The sequence below is a fragment of the Diplotaxodon limnothrissa genome, linkage group LG17, assembly GCF_057381915.1.
Source record: "Diplotaxodon limnothrissa isolate DT_005_m linkage group LG17, D_limnothrissa_male_GT1.1, whole genome shotgun sequence".
In the NCBI taxonomy this organism is placed as follows: Eukaryota; Metazoa; Chordata; class Actinopteri; order Cichliformes; family Cichlidae; genus Diplotaxodon; species Diplotaxodon limnothrissa.
Window position 1 is genome coordinate 30,223,745 of NC_140612.1, and position 18,281 is coordinate 30,242,025.

Genomic DNA, 18,281 nt, shown 5'->3' on the forward strand with positions numbered 1-18,281 from the left:
CACGGTGCTGAATTGATCTTAAACCTTTGACAATGCTGTCATCGATGCGAACATCTTGAAGAGCAATTATCATCCCAAGCATTTCAGAAACATCTAAACGACTCAAAACAGTATCTACAGGTAAATGATCCCTCTCTATCTGATTTGCTTAAATGAGCAGAACTGGCTGAAGTTCACACCAGTCCGCCACCCTCCGTGACTTTTGACCTAGCACGCTGTTGCTAGCTGCAGTAGCCGTCCGCGGAGCCGGTATCCAGGAAAACTAGTCGATGGTAAACGATAAGCCAATAGGTGCAAAGGTCCAGCCCACTTACATTGATTGACAGACAAAGTCATTCTGCTGAAAAGTCGCATTATGAAGTAAATAGACCATCGGGAAAAACGGGATTTTGAAATAAAGACTGACTTTGAAAAAAGGTCATTTTGGACTAAAAACGGCTGGAAATAAATAAAATGCCTCAGGAATAATCTCTGTTATTGTGAAAAATAATGACCATGAAATAATATTTCACAATAATAAGTAAATTTATATAGCAGAATGCAATATATTTCACAATAATGAGCATTTTTTTCAAAATGTGTTCCATTATTTCACAATATCATTCTCACATTACATATCTGTGTCTTATTTATTCACATAGTTATTTATTTCATCTTGACCTATTTATTTATTTAATTTTGAACACTTTGGAGTTCCATACATATATGCCCTTGTGTTGTGTTTGTGTGGTTCACTCTCATGATGTTAATGCGAGTTTGCAAAGATAGTGGGCGGTGTGTGACTTAATATGGTTTTCACATTTGATTACAGTCACATCACACTGCGTCTTTGGGGATAATACTTTGCACTCTCTGTGACACGCACACACGCTCACACATGTGCAAACATGCAGATGTAGTGTAAGTTCATTAAGCGATATAGTTCAATATAGTGTACTCATGCAGTAAGACAAAGTATAATAAAACATGGGAACTCTTATTAGTAAAAAGCAGGTACATAAGAAAATAAAGTTAGAAACAAAACGGGAAACAAATGAGCAAAAAGGGTGTGAATCTCTCTTGATTGCAAACATCTGGTAACTGTCTGAAGTCTTTTTTTGACCTTTTATCTTCAGCTTCTCGGGTGATAGTGGAGGGATTCTGGGCATGTAGGCAGTGTGGTTTCTGACAGATAGAAGCATCTAATCTTTCTGTGTTTTAGACAACAGAGAGAGTTGTAACTGACAGCTGCTGCAAGAGTTTCAAAGGCTCCTGATGCTGCTGTTTGTTTGTGCATCTTTGCTATGATGATTTATGCATCAATGAAATATTTTACAGTTTGAATTCTTGTGACATGCTCGTCTTTGTTGATTTTAGATTGTTTCAAAAACATGTGAAACAAGTGATTGATGGTGTCTCGTTTTATTTTGGCACCACTATTTGTGGTGGAGGATTCTTCATTCTTACTTAACAAAATATTTTTTTTATGAGATATCATATTAAAGACTCCCATTGTTATAATTAACATTTAATATAACAGATACAATATATTACTTAATATTGACAGAAAATATGTGTATGTGTGTGATACCGATAAATACAAATTGTATAAATGGTGTGAATATAACAAATAAATAAATACTGTGACCAGCTTCTTCATTAAAGACAGCCTACAAAGGTTCAAACTCAGCATCAGTATGAGGAACAAATGTGTTTCAAGTGATTTTAAATGTACTGTGGCTCTTGAACTGCTGATCTGCTGGGATTCTTGCACACAACCATCTCTGAGGTTTATAGAGAATGCTCCAGAAAAGAGAAAACATCCAGTAATCAGCAGTTCTCTAGATAAAAATGCCTTGCTGATGCCAGAGGTCAGAGGAGAATAACCAGACTACTGATATGAAGGTGACAGCAACTCAAATAACCAAGGTATGCAGAAGAGCCCCTCTGAACACACAACAAGTCATACCTTGAAGCAGATGAGCTACAAAAGCCAAAGACCGCACTGAGTGCCCATTCTGTTGGCTAAGAACAGAAAACTGAGGCACCAAAATTCAAAAATAGAAAAATATTTCCCGTTCTGATTAGTTTAGATTTTTGATGCATTCAGATCACACAGTCAGAATTTGACAGGAAAGCATGGAACCGGTCTGTCTTGTCTGCTGATACAAGACAGAATGGTATAATGGGTGAAGGATACTTTCTTGGCCGGTCACCCAAACGTACCCTTTAACCGCTGTATACCTTCCCTCCTGAGTATTATTGCTGACCATGTCAATTTCCTTTATGACCAGCAGGATATCACACCATGTGACAAAGCTCAGATAAAATTGGTTTCTTGAACATGACAATAAGTTCACTGAAATAGCCTCCAGTGGTACTGTAGTAAGGTGTAACTACCAAAGATGCCTTTATATACACCTGCCTATGTTCATACTGTACAGTCAGCTTAATACAACAATCATTCCTCATTTGAATGCAAATTCCAAATGCAAACAGTTTTACCTCTGTTACTCCTACTCACATTTAGAAAACAATTTTTGTGTATACTAAGTGCTTTTTCTTAAGAGCACAGCCTTTGGAAACAATAAACAAGAAAAGTTACATCAGCTCCAACATGGAATTAATACTGACTGGTGAATAATGCTGTTTTTTTTAGGATACTTATGGCTGTTGAAGTTGCCATCTATGGCATGCATTTTTTTTTTTTTTTTTTTGGATAAATTCATTTTTAACTCTTGGCTCATTCTGTCTTACTTTGCAGTTGGTTATATGGGGTATTAGCTGAAGAAGATGAGCAAAAGCTAGACATGTTACTCTAAAATTTCTCTAAGATGGGGTTCATTCGTACAACCATACATGTGTTTGAGTGTGAGACTGTGTGTGGTCGACAGCTGTATTGGTCTGATTGAGCTCACACTTGACAGAACATCAATCAGATAAACCTCATTCGAGGGTTGATGAGAAAAAGAAATGTAGGTTTTCGAGTTTGTGTGCTTGTGGAGGTTATACAAACAGAGATGTACGAGCATATTCACATGCCCCGGTGGTGGTGTATAATAATAATAATAATAATCATATGTGCAAACATTTTGTGCACATGTAGATTATTTTGCATATTGCACATCTCTCTGGCTCCATGCATATCAGATGTGCCGCATCCTTCGTGTTGCATCGCGTGCATGGTCAGTTGAGCTTATTGGGACCCACACCCATTGTCACACCTTGGCTCAGGCGATTAGAGGATCATTAGGGGGTCCTTTTGTCCCTCTTTGGGGGGAAACTCCCACTAGGTTTAAATCTGGGACTCCCCACCATTTGACCTGAGAACTGAAGAAGCTTCTCGGATGAGAGGTGAAACGTCTTCAAGCAACTTAAAGAAGTCCAGACGCTTTTCTTTGCAAGCTCCTTTGTCATTACAATGCTGTTCAGTTGTTTAAGTTGCACAGCAAGAGTTGAGATAGCACTTGAAGTCAAGAGGTCATTTGTTTCCCTGATTTGCATGTTGGGTTCTAATTTTAAACACAGTGGTTTCCAAAACCTGATATTAAATCAACTCTAGATGATTAATAGTTAGAGTTTAAGAGAATAATAAAGGAGTAGAGATAGTAGAGTGTCAGTAAATAATAAACAGGCTGCAGTTCATTACAAAAGTGCTCGTTAGGATTTAGAGGGCACTTAAGCATACTCATAATCAGGGGTGAGTGTAACGAACCAGTTCCAGTTGAGAGCAGGTCCCAAATTGTCCAATCAGTTGGAATCATCACTCTCCAGTTGTGAATGAATTCCTTTTAATGTTGGCATTGTAAAACGCTGATGTCAGACTCACGTCAGCGCGGCTTCTGAACACCAAACACAAGCCTTTTTCTACTCTCTTTGTACACTGTGTTCAGACACGGGGATTATAATCTGTGCAGCCCTACTTTTCTGCCACATACAAAATTGTGATTAACTATTTTTTAAGTGAACTCATAGAGGACTAAGCTTTATAAGCACAGTTGGTAATGGCATTTGTATTAATGTAATCTTGTAAATATCCATCCCTAATCGTTATACAAGACGATTTTTAATGCAACTAAGTATGTATGAATGATCGTTTAACATTTACTTTTGACTTCTAATGCAGATAATCAAATATTCAAAGTAACCTTGGGTCACTGATACACAATTGTCATGGAATAATATATTGGAAATGTCTCAGCTGATCTTTAAATGGCAGCCAGTTAATCAGTCCAAAAGTAAAAGTAACATAAAGTCAGAGTTTTAGGGAAAAATGTTATAAATCTTTGATTATTAGTTTTATTGCTGATCGATTGCAAAGCCTTAGGAGAATTTTGATTGCATACAGTTAGAGTTGGGTCAGTGTGATGGTGTGTGGTTGTCTGTCATGTGATGTCCATGGCAGATATCACAACTCATCGTATTCAGCTAACCATCTCAGGTCTACGTCATAAATACTGACAACCTCACCTCTAACCCAAGTTCTCCCAAGTCTTGGAATTCAGGGAACAAAGAAAAGGAAGTTTTGTATATATTCATTCTGTTTTGTTGTTCTATTTAAATGTACTTTGAGAAGTTTGCATCATGGTAAAAACTTACATAATTTGAGTGTAATTATTCGTTATTATTTTTATGTATGTGGCTTTAGTACACGTGAAACATTCTTCTTCATAATTCAGTAAATTTGTTTCAATGTTTTGGAGTAAATATCAAGTGAAAGAAGTTTTTGATCACAAGTTTATTTTGTTTTCCAAAAAGAAAATGCTTCAAATTGTTATGTATTCAAACAATTATAACTTGATATTGTAATATAAATAAGACAGTCATAATAAAATGAATCAACTATATTTAGAAAGTATACCGTGCTAACATGTTTTTGTCAGTCTGAAAGTGGCACTATGTGGCATTATTATCACTTTGACCTTCAGATCAATCTGTTGACCTTAAAGGAGAGGTCAGAGATCAAATATGTCTACACACTGACAATACCACCACACTTATTGGAATCAGTTTCCAAGATGTAAAGGTTTTTGTTCATTTCATTTCAGACAAATTTTAATGGATTCTCAGCATGACCCGACTCTACACCTCAGCAGGGTTTTAGCAGAATTCATTCAAAACTTAATAATAATGTTTCTGACACACAACAGATATTTCCATTACAGTTTGAAAGTCACTTTGAAAATTTTTCAAATTATAGGTTTGAGTAGGATTATCATCTATGTTGACTTGGACTTTGGAGGGTTATGAAAATGGATGGACTGTAGCCATGACTGCTATTAAAAAGCTCCTTCACATTTGGTGGATAAAAAAGTCATAGATGATAATAGAAAGATTTTTAAATTGCAGTCTTGCTCATAACTATTTGAAAGCACTTGGTAGCCAGAGAAAGTTCAAACACATTCATAATATACTATTTGGAACGTCTATAAAATTAGGTCTATTTTTTTCTCTGCCTTATTGTTTGTGCTCTCCTATAATAAGTCCATGTGAGATGACGCCAGTGTTAACACTAGGACCTAACTTACTCACCCTGGCTTCTCTTCCTCTGTAACATAAAGTAATTACATCTCTTTCCACTACACTGCCGGTCCCTTGAACACACCACGCCCTCATCTCCAGGCTCCAAATGTCAGCCTCATCAGCTCAATTATCCACCTTCTTAAACAACATCCTTACATAACCTATTCTGTTCTCTGATGTCTGAGAGCCTCGAGATGGCAAACTACCACTGCTGTTGCAGCACCCAAATTGTTGTTTGTATGTTTTCTCACCTGCAAGCTGAGCCATTTTAATTGACTGTATTTTATTAATTACATACATTTTACTCATATATAATACTTCTAGTGCATCTTGAGGAATCTTTAGATTCTTGCTATAAAGCAAATCTGTAGCCTGTTTGCTTATGTTGCTGTCTCCCTGTCAGTCCAAAGGTCGTAACTGAGTTTAGTAACTGAGTCATTGCTTGAATACATAATTGGCTTATTTGTGAACTTCCTTATATAGATCCATCGTGGTCCTGTCACTCATCTATTTTCATTCACATTTCCACCCCACTCATTTTATTTCCATTTCTCCAGTGAGCATAGGATTTTATTTCTGGATCAGCATTTATGGAGAAAAGATTCACTTTGATAAGGCAACGCTTCACCGCAGAAGACTTATGATCTATTTCTGTGCAATAGCACATGGGACTCACGTGCATGGTAATATAACGCCCTTGATGTGTGCCCTTTGTCTCACAGAGGGAGAAAAAGCCGCACATGCATACATAATGGTGGGGGGGACTATTTTGAGATTCCTTTTTTTTTTTTTTTTTTTTTTTTTCTTTGACTGTGCGATTCATTTGCCTGCTGGTGCAAAATAGATGTGAATCATTCACTATGGCGGCTCTCCAGCATCCATTCACTCCCTTTGTGTGCCATTCTTCTGTCATGATTTACTGTCACTCTGACGTTTTGCCTCCTTTGCTTTCTGTTCTAATTTTACCCTTTCATCTCTGTCAAATGTTGCCCTTTTTCTCCGTACTCCGGCATCAAAAACACAAACATATCTGTGCCATAGACTGGTCCAATAATTCCCAGGGAAATGTTCTGTTGTAGTAGAGATTAAAAACAAAACTTATTGGTAGCACTTTAAATTGTTCTCATTCGAAATAGCTGACAAAGTATGTTTATACAAAAACTAAACAGAATGGATTACAGTTGGAAAGTGGTCAAATAAACATGAGAGTCAGTAAAGAGAGTCAAAACCAAGAAAATTAGATAAATATTAAAATAGTTATCCAAAAGTTAAGAATAAAGGTTTGAGACCATGGCTGTTGAATGGTAAGCAATAAGACTAACTAATAAGCTAGTAATCAAAATGTAGTTTCAAATGAGTTTAAGTGAACATACTTGTTCATGACCATTGATCAGGGGGGCTTTGAGCCTCTGACATGCCTTTGTGGTTTTGTCCCATTTAGTCTATAAGATGTTCTTGGGGTATTTAGCTTTGTGCATAGTTTGCTAAGCTAACCTCCTGACCACGCTGAGTTTCTCCTTGTTGTGATGGTATTGTCAGTCACAGTCATATCACTGAGACTTAGCAAGAGATTAGAGACAGGAATTCAGGGTAGTCATGTCACAGGAAAGGGTCTGGGTAATGGTTTGTCACTGCAGTGTTTTTAGAACTTCTTGTCATCCCCTTTCTGTAATCTTTCAAAATTATTTATATTTATTTAGACTTTATTGTAAAAGACCTCAGAGCAGCTGGGAACCACTGGCAACCTCCAGTCGCTGTTGAAAAATATGTATTCCCCAAACGATTGGAGAGTGGTTGCTGGCTGGTGCCACTTGCTAACATAGTTTCACTACTCCATAGCCAATAGCAAGTGTTTGAAGACTCCCATGCAGACTGTGGGCGACCTCGGAAACATGCTAGTGAGTTACAAGAACATTTTCAGTGTAGCACTGTATACTGCTTTGTGACAAATTTCACCTAGTGACTCCCAGCAGTCTATATAAAACAATAGCCAGTACACATTTTCACATTTTTTCCTAGCAATAAGAGGTTACTAGGGATTCATCAGCTATCTTTATGCTTGTTTTTTCATGTCTGTGTTGTTAAAGTTGGCTTCTAGAGGTTGTTGGCAGTCACTGGGCAAGAGTGATAGTGCTGCTCCAAAAACCTTCTTGTGATTGCTTTGTTCGGTACTAGATTGTTGCACCTAAAGATTGTATGGAAGACATCAACATCTTTAAAAGTTTGCTAACAAACCACCAGGCACTGTATACATATCTGCAACCAATTTCACCTTGCAACTGACGGCAACCTCCAATAACCACTCCCCAACCAGTCAGAGAACACATATGCAGATGGTTGCCAACTGGTCTCCAGGTCTGTGTTAGGATTAATACCAGACTTTTGGTTGCATTCTAAATAGAAAGCCACAGCTAGAAACTATTTTAGTTTGTACAAAGTCACATACGTACTTAATGACTGGATCAAAACATACTGGGTATAATACACAGAGGACAAAGGTTGAGCAATAAATAGCTCACAGAATGTTTTCACAAATCTGTACCTTTGACATATTATTAAAGCTGATAATAAAAGGTCTCATGTCATATAGCAGTAAGAAACCATGTGGGAGTTTCAGCATAAACTGCTATCCTGTTTTTCTCTTACTCGTGGCTTCCAGTTATTCCTAAACTGTTGCGTCTTGTCTGCCGGCTACTGTAGCATGACTTTTACCCTGAGCATCTTCCGCTATGACACTTCACATCCTCTGTAGTATATTGTTAATGAAATCGGTTAGTTTAAGGAGCTTTAGCTAATCACTGCATTTTTCTAGGTTTTATTCCCCTCTCTGACTTCCTGAATCCCTCTCTCCTTCACTTTCGCTCTGATTCTCTATACTCGGTTTATTGCCCATTTCGGCTAAATCCATACAGAGCTCTGTACTATTGTAGATAACACAGCCTTGGCTTGGAGTTTCGGGGATCTGTCATTGCGGCATTACCGACTACAGAATGTGCAACCATGACATGAGCCTTGACACCTACTGTAGGCCTATTTAATGTGGAGTGTGAGGTACAGTCATTTCTTGTGGGGCAAATATATTATACGGGTTGTTAGCTGAATTTGGCTAAAGGCACATAATAGCTTGGGTTCATTACCGTAGTCAGGCTTTGAGTAGACTCATATCAACACTGTCCACTCTCATCACCACTATTTACTCTGCAGAATTGGTGTGTGTTTAAGCCTTTTGAACATAGTAAATAAAAGAAGCGGCAGACATCATCAAGTTTTTCTGCATTTCCATGACTTAACACCCATGGGGAGTTTGTTTTCATCATAGTTTTGTTTTATTTATGAGCAGCCGGCATACGCTTTTGAAGTTTTAATTTCTCTTATAATTCTCAAATGGTGCATCATACTGCATCAATCCCCTGAATTTGTAGAACTTCCATATTAAGAACTATTTGTTTTCTTTTTATCTCTTAGCTTCTACTTCTGCTGTGATGAGGTAAGGGACTAAATTCTGGGGAGGCTGAGGTTCTGAGCAAGCTGTAAGGTGCTGCCAACTAGAATCTTTTACCTTTATCAGACTACAGATAGCATCTGAGATAACCTTAAAAGACAGAAGGAGGGAAGGAGAGTGAGTGAGTGGGAGGCATGAAGTGAGGACTTTGAAAGGAGAATAAGGAAAGAAAAGAAGTAGTATACAGTTAGTTGTTTCCTCCAAAGGTGATGAAAAGTTTATTTATAAAACGACTTCCTAGATAAGAGGTCATGAAGTGCTTGACAATAAAGCATAAAGGGTTAAATAGGTAGTTGGTACAAAGTCAGTGAATAGCCTATAGTGTGTGGTGAAAGCCTCTTTATACACCCTGTCCATGACGTTCAAATGCTGTGTTTCCTGTTTCAAACCCTCACACCACTATCTTTATTTTCGTCCGCTCTTGGCCTTTCAGCCTGGCTGTCTATCTGTCTGTGTCTCGTCTGTCTCTCCCTTACTGCCTCATCTGTCTCTGTGCTGGACTGATAAGAAGGTTCCCGCCCTGTCTCGGAGGAGAAACCATGGAAACGTACCAGCCGCATGTTGACATCAACGCATGTTAAATATAACCGCCTCCCGTGCCACACACAACTAGTTGTTCTGCCGTTGATCCTCGGCTGGCTATAAATACATGGTTTCCTTCCCATAATTGCAGCTCCAACAGGCTTGTTTGGATGGAGGGAGGAATAGGAAATGCCATAGAGAGAAAGAAAGAGTGTGCAGTCTTCTCTCTGTGGTTGTGTGTCTGTCCAATTTGTGTGTGTCTGAGTGTATGTTTATATCCTCATTTGACTCTTTCTCATTACAACACAATCAAGGAGATCGGTAGAGATTGCTGAAGTCTGACAGAATCCCATGTACGACAGTCTCCTTCGATAAAACAGTCAAGAATATGCACACTGACTAATATACATTTTTTGTGTGTTATAAGCTAAGTTTAAAAAATGTATTCAGTGAAAACTCGGGTTGATGCATTGGTTCTGTCCTACTTACTTTAAACAACTTGTATACATGCAGATTTTCTGCTTTGGAAAATGTCAGGGCTCTGTGTGCAGGCGGATGGAGAGGAGGATCCAAATGCGAGACCCGGACACTGAATACAACTCAAAACCTCAGCTTTATTGCTGGCATGAAGACAAAACATGAAGTGAACACTGAATACTGAGAACAGAAACACACAGGCATAATCTGATGGTACGACGCGACACTGAGCACAGGAAAACACAGGGCTAATATACACAGGGTGGTAATCAGGGAATGGGAAACAGGAGGGAGACACAGCTGGGAGAAATTGGACTAACGAGACAGGGGAGCAGTAGAACTGAACACACTCACATGAGAAACAGACCTTCACAAAAAACAAGGAGCACAAGAGTCCAAGAACACAGGAAAATAGATCAAAACCAAACTAGAGCTCAACCGGAGTCCATGAAAAGTTCAGGGGGTCCACCCGGAGGTCGACAGCACAAGGGCCAAAACAGTTCAGGGGACCGAAGCAAAGAAATGATGAAGCAAATCCGGGGGCCGGCCACGTGAAATGCAATGGCGGTGACAAAGCAGGTCCAGAGGCGGACTGCGAAGCCAGCGGTGGCAACAAACTGTCTCAGGAGGCCGGCCGCGAAGCCAGCGACGGTGACGAACTCTCTCTGGGGGCCGGCCTCGACGGCCATAACGCCCAACTAGAGGCCTGGAAAGCGGCCGGCAGAGGCGTGGTGGAACAGGCCGAGCTGGATCCGATGACGTGTGGAAACCGCAGGACCAGACGAGGCAGGACCAGATGTGGATGAAGCCGACGTGGATGAAGACACAGAGGCTGGACCTGACGTCAGCGTGGCGGCTGCAGAACCTGACGGCGACGATGCAGATCCTGCAGGCGGTGATGTGTGGAGCTGGTGTTAAACCTGTGGTTTCTCTCGATTTATTTTATAAAACTGAATTTTTATTTAACAATGCAATAATAAAACAATATTAGTTTTTTCACAGATATTGCAAACTGCCTATGGTAACTGTGTGATATTTTTAACTCTGACAGAATTTTGGAATTTCTAAAACGAATTAATTATCCGTTTAGTTTCAATTAGATTTATTTTTCTACTGAAATACTTAAAATTATATACAATTAAATTATTTCTTATTTCCTGTAAGAACCTAAAATATTGCTGTATTTTTTTATGAGTATGTGTTTTGGTATTGGCTCCATGTTATGGATGGGTGGTACCAGCGGATGTTAACCCCATAACAATTTTTTTATGGAGTTTTTAGACTTCTAAAAGCAATAAATTGCAAATATATATATATATATATATATATATATATTTTTTTTTTTTTTTTTTTTTGGGTTATACAAAAAAATCTCATAGATGCAAATTAATATTTAATCATTTTCTTTACATTTGTCCAAAGGTTCAATGAATGCTTCATTTTCAAAGAATTAAAAATTTCTGGTAATTATTTCATGGTTTAGCTTTGTTAAACCTATGGCATAGATATGTTGTAACTGCAAACCCTTCTGAAAACTTATGATGTGCCTTCCGCTGTAACCTAGAGTACATCTCCAGAAATGTAAGTACTCATCATGTTGTTGCAGCTCACAAAAAAAAGTTGGGTCTTTCAGTACTGTTTCCTCTGCAACCATTTATTTTAATCAAGATACACAGTCAACTAGTGTTTTGCCTGCAAAATTCCAGAGCAAACCCTGCAGAGGTATAAATTCTGGCAATAGTGTCAGGCACTTGCATACGTCACATTGAAGGCTCTACACAGATTGAGCAGAAAAGTATAAATTAACTTTGACCTACCGTATAAGTTAGACTGTTGTAGGTTTTTGTGTCAAATGAGGCCATGTTGTCAACTATTGTTGATCATAAATGTGTTCTTTGTCACACAGTCCAGTTACACTGTGTAAGTGCATATTTTAAAAAGACTGTAATAATTGACATGAAGTACATTTTCCTAAAGCATGAAACAGTAAACCAAAAAGCAACTTTAAAGTGTAGCTCTGAGTGCAGCGTTTGTCTTGAGTCTGTCTTCCTGTCTTTATGTAACTGTCACTGGTGTGCATGGGAGATGTTTTCGAGCACACAGCATTGCATGTTGTGACTCAGTCTCTTAGCAGCCACCTCATCTTCACAACCCCGCAGGTCCCCAGAGGCTGGTGCAGGACCGACCAATCAGCGAGAGATGCCACAATGACCAAAAGGCCGGTGTTGTGCTGTCGCCAGCAGAGAAATGGTTTCAGTCTAGGAAATGGACGTGTGTGTGTGTGTGTGTGTGTGTGTGTGTGTGTGTGTGTGTGTGTGTGTGTGTGTGTGTGTGTGTGCACTGTATGTGAATTTAATAGTCTCTGAGTATGAAGTGAGAGAGGAGCTACCTCACTAGGCTCTGTGTGTGTGACAGTAAATGTGCCTGTGCATGTGTCCTTTTCTATCCCATTGTCTCCTAATGCAGTTTAATCTCCCTTAAACCCGGATGATTTATTCTCCCTACCTTGACACTCACGTGCATAAAGCACTGGCAAACATTAATAACAGTAAGTTTTGTAAAATCTGAGATCACAATTATTTAATATGATTACAAATTGAGTTTGGAGATGTCATGCATTTTGTGAACTTTAAAAAAAGGAGAGACTTCTCTTTGCACCAGTGGAATTCCTTGAACTTGAAATAACAGCAGCTTGCCCATATGTTTCTCTGCTTCTTTGCCAGCTGGAGTTAATTTCCACCAGCATTAAACTTATTTTATAGTGTCAGTCACCCACATGGTTACATGTCTTGAAGTTCACATTACCATGAAAACATATATTTAAAACCACTAAACCTAAAATGGAAGGGGCCTAAAGCACAGACGTTATATTGCAAATACAGTGTAAAACCAATGAAACCAAAGAAAATGCTCTTTTCAGGGAAGTTTAAAGTTCAACAAAAGACAGAAGGTGTTCCCAGGGTTTCAAAAATACCAGCCCAAATAATACAGTTTAGTTAATGTCATTGGAGTTGCAAAAATGGCACAGTGTAGCCCCAGAATAAGTGCAATCCAGCAAGGAATAAGCAACTTTGTGTTTTTGCTGTGCCAAGAACTAGCTAAAGAACAAAGTTTGACACTGAGATACTGTGAGACAGTCTCTGCTTCTGCTGAGTCTGACTTTTTGCCTCTTGTCACCACCATTTTTAAAAGAAGTAGGAAAATATAGATTTGGAGGGAACCAGAGTCCACAGTAAGGTATGAAATGAATGTGGGCTAAATATTCATGTAAAGAAAAAACAAAACAAAATTTAAGGCATATTATTATTAAATATTGTGGAAATTAAAAGCAGCAGCAGTAAAGCAAATGTGCACTGAAGGAAGCAGGCCACACGCTGGCAAAACTAAATACATGGCTTATGGCTAAAATGGAACCAAGAGAGCAAAATGTTGGATGGCAGCCACATTAAATTAAGGAGCGGATGTGGCAATGTTCCACATCTGCTCCATCTCATGAGCTGTACCTTCCTTTGAGCGCAAGCACTTGGCGACAGTGGGAAGCAAAAACTCAATTTTAACAGGAAGAAACCTTCGGCGGAACCCCAAGTAAGTAGTATGAGCGTGAAGGGCTCTATTGGGAAATAGCGCTATGAGATACTATGAGATCTTTAAGATATGGTTATTTAAGATCTTGTGATTAGAAGGCCTTTGAATTTGACAGGCAGTCACTGAAGAGAGGCTACTGTGGAAGAAACACGGTCTGTCTTTCTAGTTCCTGTCAGTTCTCTGCAGCATTGTAGCATAAATAAAACAGGTGATAGATGTTCTTCAGGTGCAAGAAGCATCTTGCACAATCGTAAAAGCATACCCAACATCAGACCAGGGGACTGAACTTCATCTTTGCTCAAAGACAGCTATTAACTTTTGCTTTCATTTCCTGTTTTCTTTCACTTTCATTTTCTATTTGATTTGGTTAACGCCCAAAGCTGCTTAGTTAGGTTACGTTTGGGAAATGATCATGATTTGTTTTAAAACTAGGTTTTTCTAACCTACTTTTTCCATGGTGAGATACCGGTGTCGAATTCACCTCCTAATGGCTCGGTCACACTAACTTAGAAGTAGGACAGAAACCTCTTTGTGAAGATATAAGTGCTTGGCTGGGGATTTTATTGATTGTATTGAGGATGTTGATTGTATTTTCATTCAGCAACTGTTGCTGCTGCCAGCAGTTGTGGCAACCAACTAATTGCCCTTTGCTGGATGATTAGGCTGGACGTTAAGACCTTTTACCGTTTCTCAGATCTAATAAGAGATGAGCCGCGGGTGGGGCTCGTCTTCAGTCTCTTTCCATCCTACCTCTCTCCACAACTCTGAATGGAAGTTGTCAATGTGATTTTCTTTTTATTTAGACAGCAACAGATTTGCAATGTTTTTCGTATTTATCACAGTTAATCTCAGTATTATCACAAACACATTGCGTGCAACTGCCAACTTGACCTCATTCAATTGCAAACTGATAGCAGACCAACACTGTCTTTCTGTCTTGATGTACCAAATTCAATTTGAATAGCAACTGACTGTCTTTAAAGCAGCAATTTCAGAGGCAACAAGTTTGGAGGTTCATCGCACACAGTCACAGCTATTTTGTCTATTTCATGGTTACCAACCACTGTTTTCCCACTGACTCGAGCATTAAGGTGAGACACACAAATTTTACTTTTCACTTTAAAATACACCCTTTGGTCTCAATAATAGCTTGCACTGTTTTAGTCACCAGGCTTCAATCAGTATGTTCATTGCAAGTCATTCAGTTATTGAAATACTATGGCAAAGTTGTTAGTGATATGGCAGACATCCTTTGGCAATACTAAGAAGAGCTCTAAAAATTGCTACACTCCCATGTCATTATCATTTATCAGCTACCAAACATTGTAATACCTCCTTTTGATATACTGACATGAACCTTTTCATATAAAGCTTGTGGACATGGCATCCAGCCATCCTAAAAGGTCACTGTGCCAATTCCAGAAAACAGTGATTTACCAAGTCCATGTGAGCAGACAGTGATGACGCTTGGTCTTTTGTCCCCGTGTGCTTCTTTGTCTTTCTTTTATCGACAACGTCATTTAAAAAAACATAGAAATTATGCATCTGGCATCCGGGTATTGGATTGTACTTTACAGAAAAATCCTGCCCCACAACAGAATCTAGGAGGCTGCCACCTACAATTGCACTTTGTACTTCATGAAATCATTAACAGGTCTATCATGCTTTTGATTGATTTCTGCTGACTGTGTTTTTCACTTTCTAAACACTGAAATGTGAAGGTCTGCACATCCTCAAGTCTAACTATTGTGACACTGAGAGATAAGGAACCTCAGATCCTTAATGTAGGTCAGAAAAGGAGTGTAGGGGGCAATGGTTTATCTCCTGTTAAACCTTTACCTCCTGGAATCCCTGTTTATTAAATATATACCCCCATCACTTAAGTCTGTTTGGTTTTAGGTGACTTGGGTGGTGCTTTTTTTTAAGCAATCTTGATCTGCTTGCGTGAGGTATTAAGCATAAGGAGACGGATATTACCGTGTACATAACATACCATAATAGACCCATTTCTGTAATATACTCACATATCTATATTATTGCTAATATATATTGTAATATATCTATATCACTAAAGCACTTCTGGATGGATGCAAACTGCATTTCGTTGCCCTGTACCTGTGCATGTGCAATGACAATAAAGTTGAATTCTATTCTATTCTATTCTATTCTATTCTATTAGCGTCTCTGCTGTAGGAATGCACACAATTACTTTTTCTGAACATGACACATCATTAGATTTCAGGTCTCATTAAGGAAACACAACACATCCTTGTGGTCGTTAGTAATTTTTTAATTTGATTCAGAATTTATTGTTAAGTCCATAAAGGATTCTCAATTCAATTAAAGGTCGAAAAAGAATCTATGTTTAGCTCCTACGTCATTGACCTGGACTAAGCAGTTCAAAAAGGTTGTTTTTAAAGTATTTCCTAAAACAAAGTTACCTGCAGTAAACATGACAATTATGATCTGTGGAGAAAACCTTTTTGTCCAACAGCACTGCAACCAGGGATGGACATCTTTAGACTGACAGTACTGAGTGATTTCTTTATCACACCCGAGTTTGCTCAAGTTTTGTAATGCCTCAGTCACAAATACTGGTGGGAGACTAGTTGGCAACAAGGAGTGGGCAATACAGCCTCCAAATTATGTTAGGAAATTTCCAGCATTGATATTGATGATCCAAAAACTATAATGTAATAACATTTCAGTGATTGCAGCTTGCAGGCAGCAACGTTTAGTAATGCAAACAAAATGAAGTGCATTTTTCATCCTTTTTTTTCCAGTGAGCAGCTGTCATTGATAACTTTCTACAGAATTCGAATTGTGAATCTGTTTACAAGGTGCCAGCAGTATTATTATGCAATAATAGCATCATAGCAACTCTAATGTAAGCAAATTTAAATAACTCTTTAACATTATTATAAATAAAATGACTTGTAAGTCTTCCGTACCCTGTTGTCACCAATACTGTCACCTAATAAAGCTGAAACCGAAAAATATTTTAACTAGTTGCTTCAGTTCTTCCACCATGCCCTTTACCACCACGTAACCCATTCAGTAATTTCCACCCTCTTTGTGCTTCCTGTCATATAGAGTGAAACTAACAAGTGCTCCAGCGATACTCAGTTGTTTACTTTTGGGTCGCACATCATGAACTCCTCGTATCTCCTCCTCGTCTGCCTTCATAGCTTGGCTGAACTTGACAGTGTGTTTTTGCTTCACTTGGTTGTTGTTTCCACCTTTAGCAAAAACAGTTTTCTTGTTTATTTTGCAAGTATTGTGCCTGTTTGTTTTGAATTAGCTTCATTATTCAGTACTAAATCACCATAGAGGGCTGACATGTTGCTCTCTGACATGTCTCATTGTTGTGCACACAAGGGAACGTCACTATTTCATAATTATGACATGACAGGTGAAAATTCATAAATTCAGCGAAATCTGGAATATCAAAAGCTGTGCCTTAACCTGAAGCCAAGACATTTTAAAAGGAGCTCTCCCTTTTAAAAGTTTCTTTACTACTTAGCAAGTACTTGGCAAGCCTTTGCAGAGAAGTTGGAATATTAGAAAGAAACTACAAGCAAGTGGTGCCAGTCTGATAATGACCGAATCACAAGGAGGTTTTAAGTGCAGCAACGTATACCTTATTTGTCATCAACTTCACCTAGCAACTCTCCAGCAATGGCTTGTCAACCCTTCTGGGAATATACATTTTTCTTAGCAACCACTGTTTGCTAAGTAGTCACCAATAATCTCTAGACCTATGTGACTGGTCCTAAAGTGTACAATGTGCAATATTCACTCTTATTTTATTGTGCTCATCTCTATAAATTGTTCAAAAAAATTCCTCACATTTGTCTTTGAGAGGCAATAAATCAGCAGTTTGGTCAAACAAATTCAGAGAATCTGTTTACGTCTTTGAACTAAAAAAAATATTTTATTTTTAATTATTAGAAAATTATCTTCAGGTGGCTCTAAATTTCATCAAGCTGGCTCTAGATACAGGAGTCTGTGCGCATTACATTCTGCAGGCCTATGCAATCTTATCCTATAGCCTGGGAGATAATTGCCTGTGGCACTGACAACAGCAAGAAATTACCTACCCAGCTTTCACTTGAGCTGTTATGGGCTGTGAATTGGATAGGGGAAATTGCCTTCTGAGGGACTCTCCTATACTATCTAAATCATTCTTTTATATGATTTATAGGATATGTTTGTCACGGTCTGGAGGGCAGACCGTGGGGATGTGGGGAAAGGAGGACCCAAAACGCAGACTCTGCGATGCAAACAGTGCTCTTTATTTACAGTGGAAAGCTGTAAACACAATAACTCCCCGTTGCTCCCTCGAACCCCATGTGCGTGCTTCCCTCCGACGTCTGTGCTCGTGCTCGTGCTCCCCGCTGTTGTGTTACTGCACACCCTGTGCGTGCTGCCCTTCTGGTCCCTCGTTTCACCTGCAGGACAATACAGAAGCAGCCGTTAAACACTGAACCCGCGCGCGCACACACACGATCCGCACTTCCTAATGCTACACACTGACTTGGAGTCTTAGCTTAATGATCCTGCGCCGGTGGGAGCTCCAACTCTCTCCTAAGTAGCTCCCCCGACGAGCCCTGATCACCAACAGGTGTGGCATGAACTTCAGGTGTGGCCAGTCCTTCCGCAGGGCCACACCCCTCAGGCTTGCAGGTGGCTG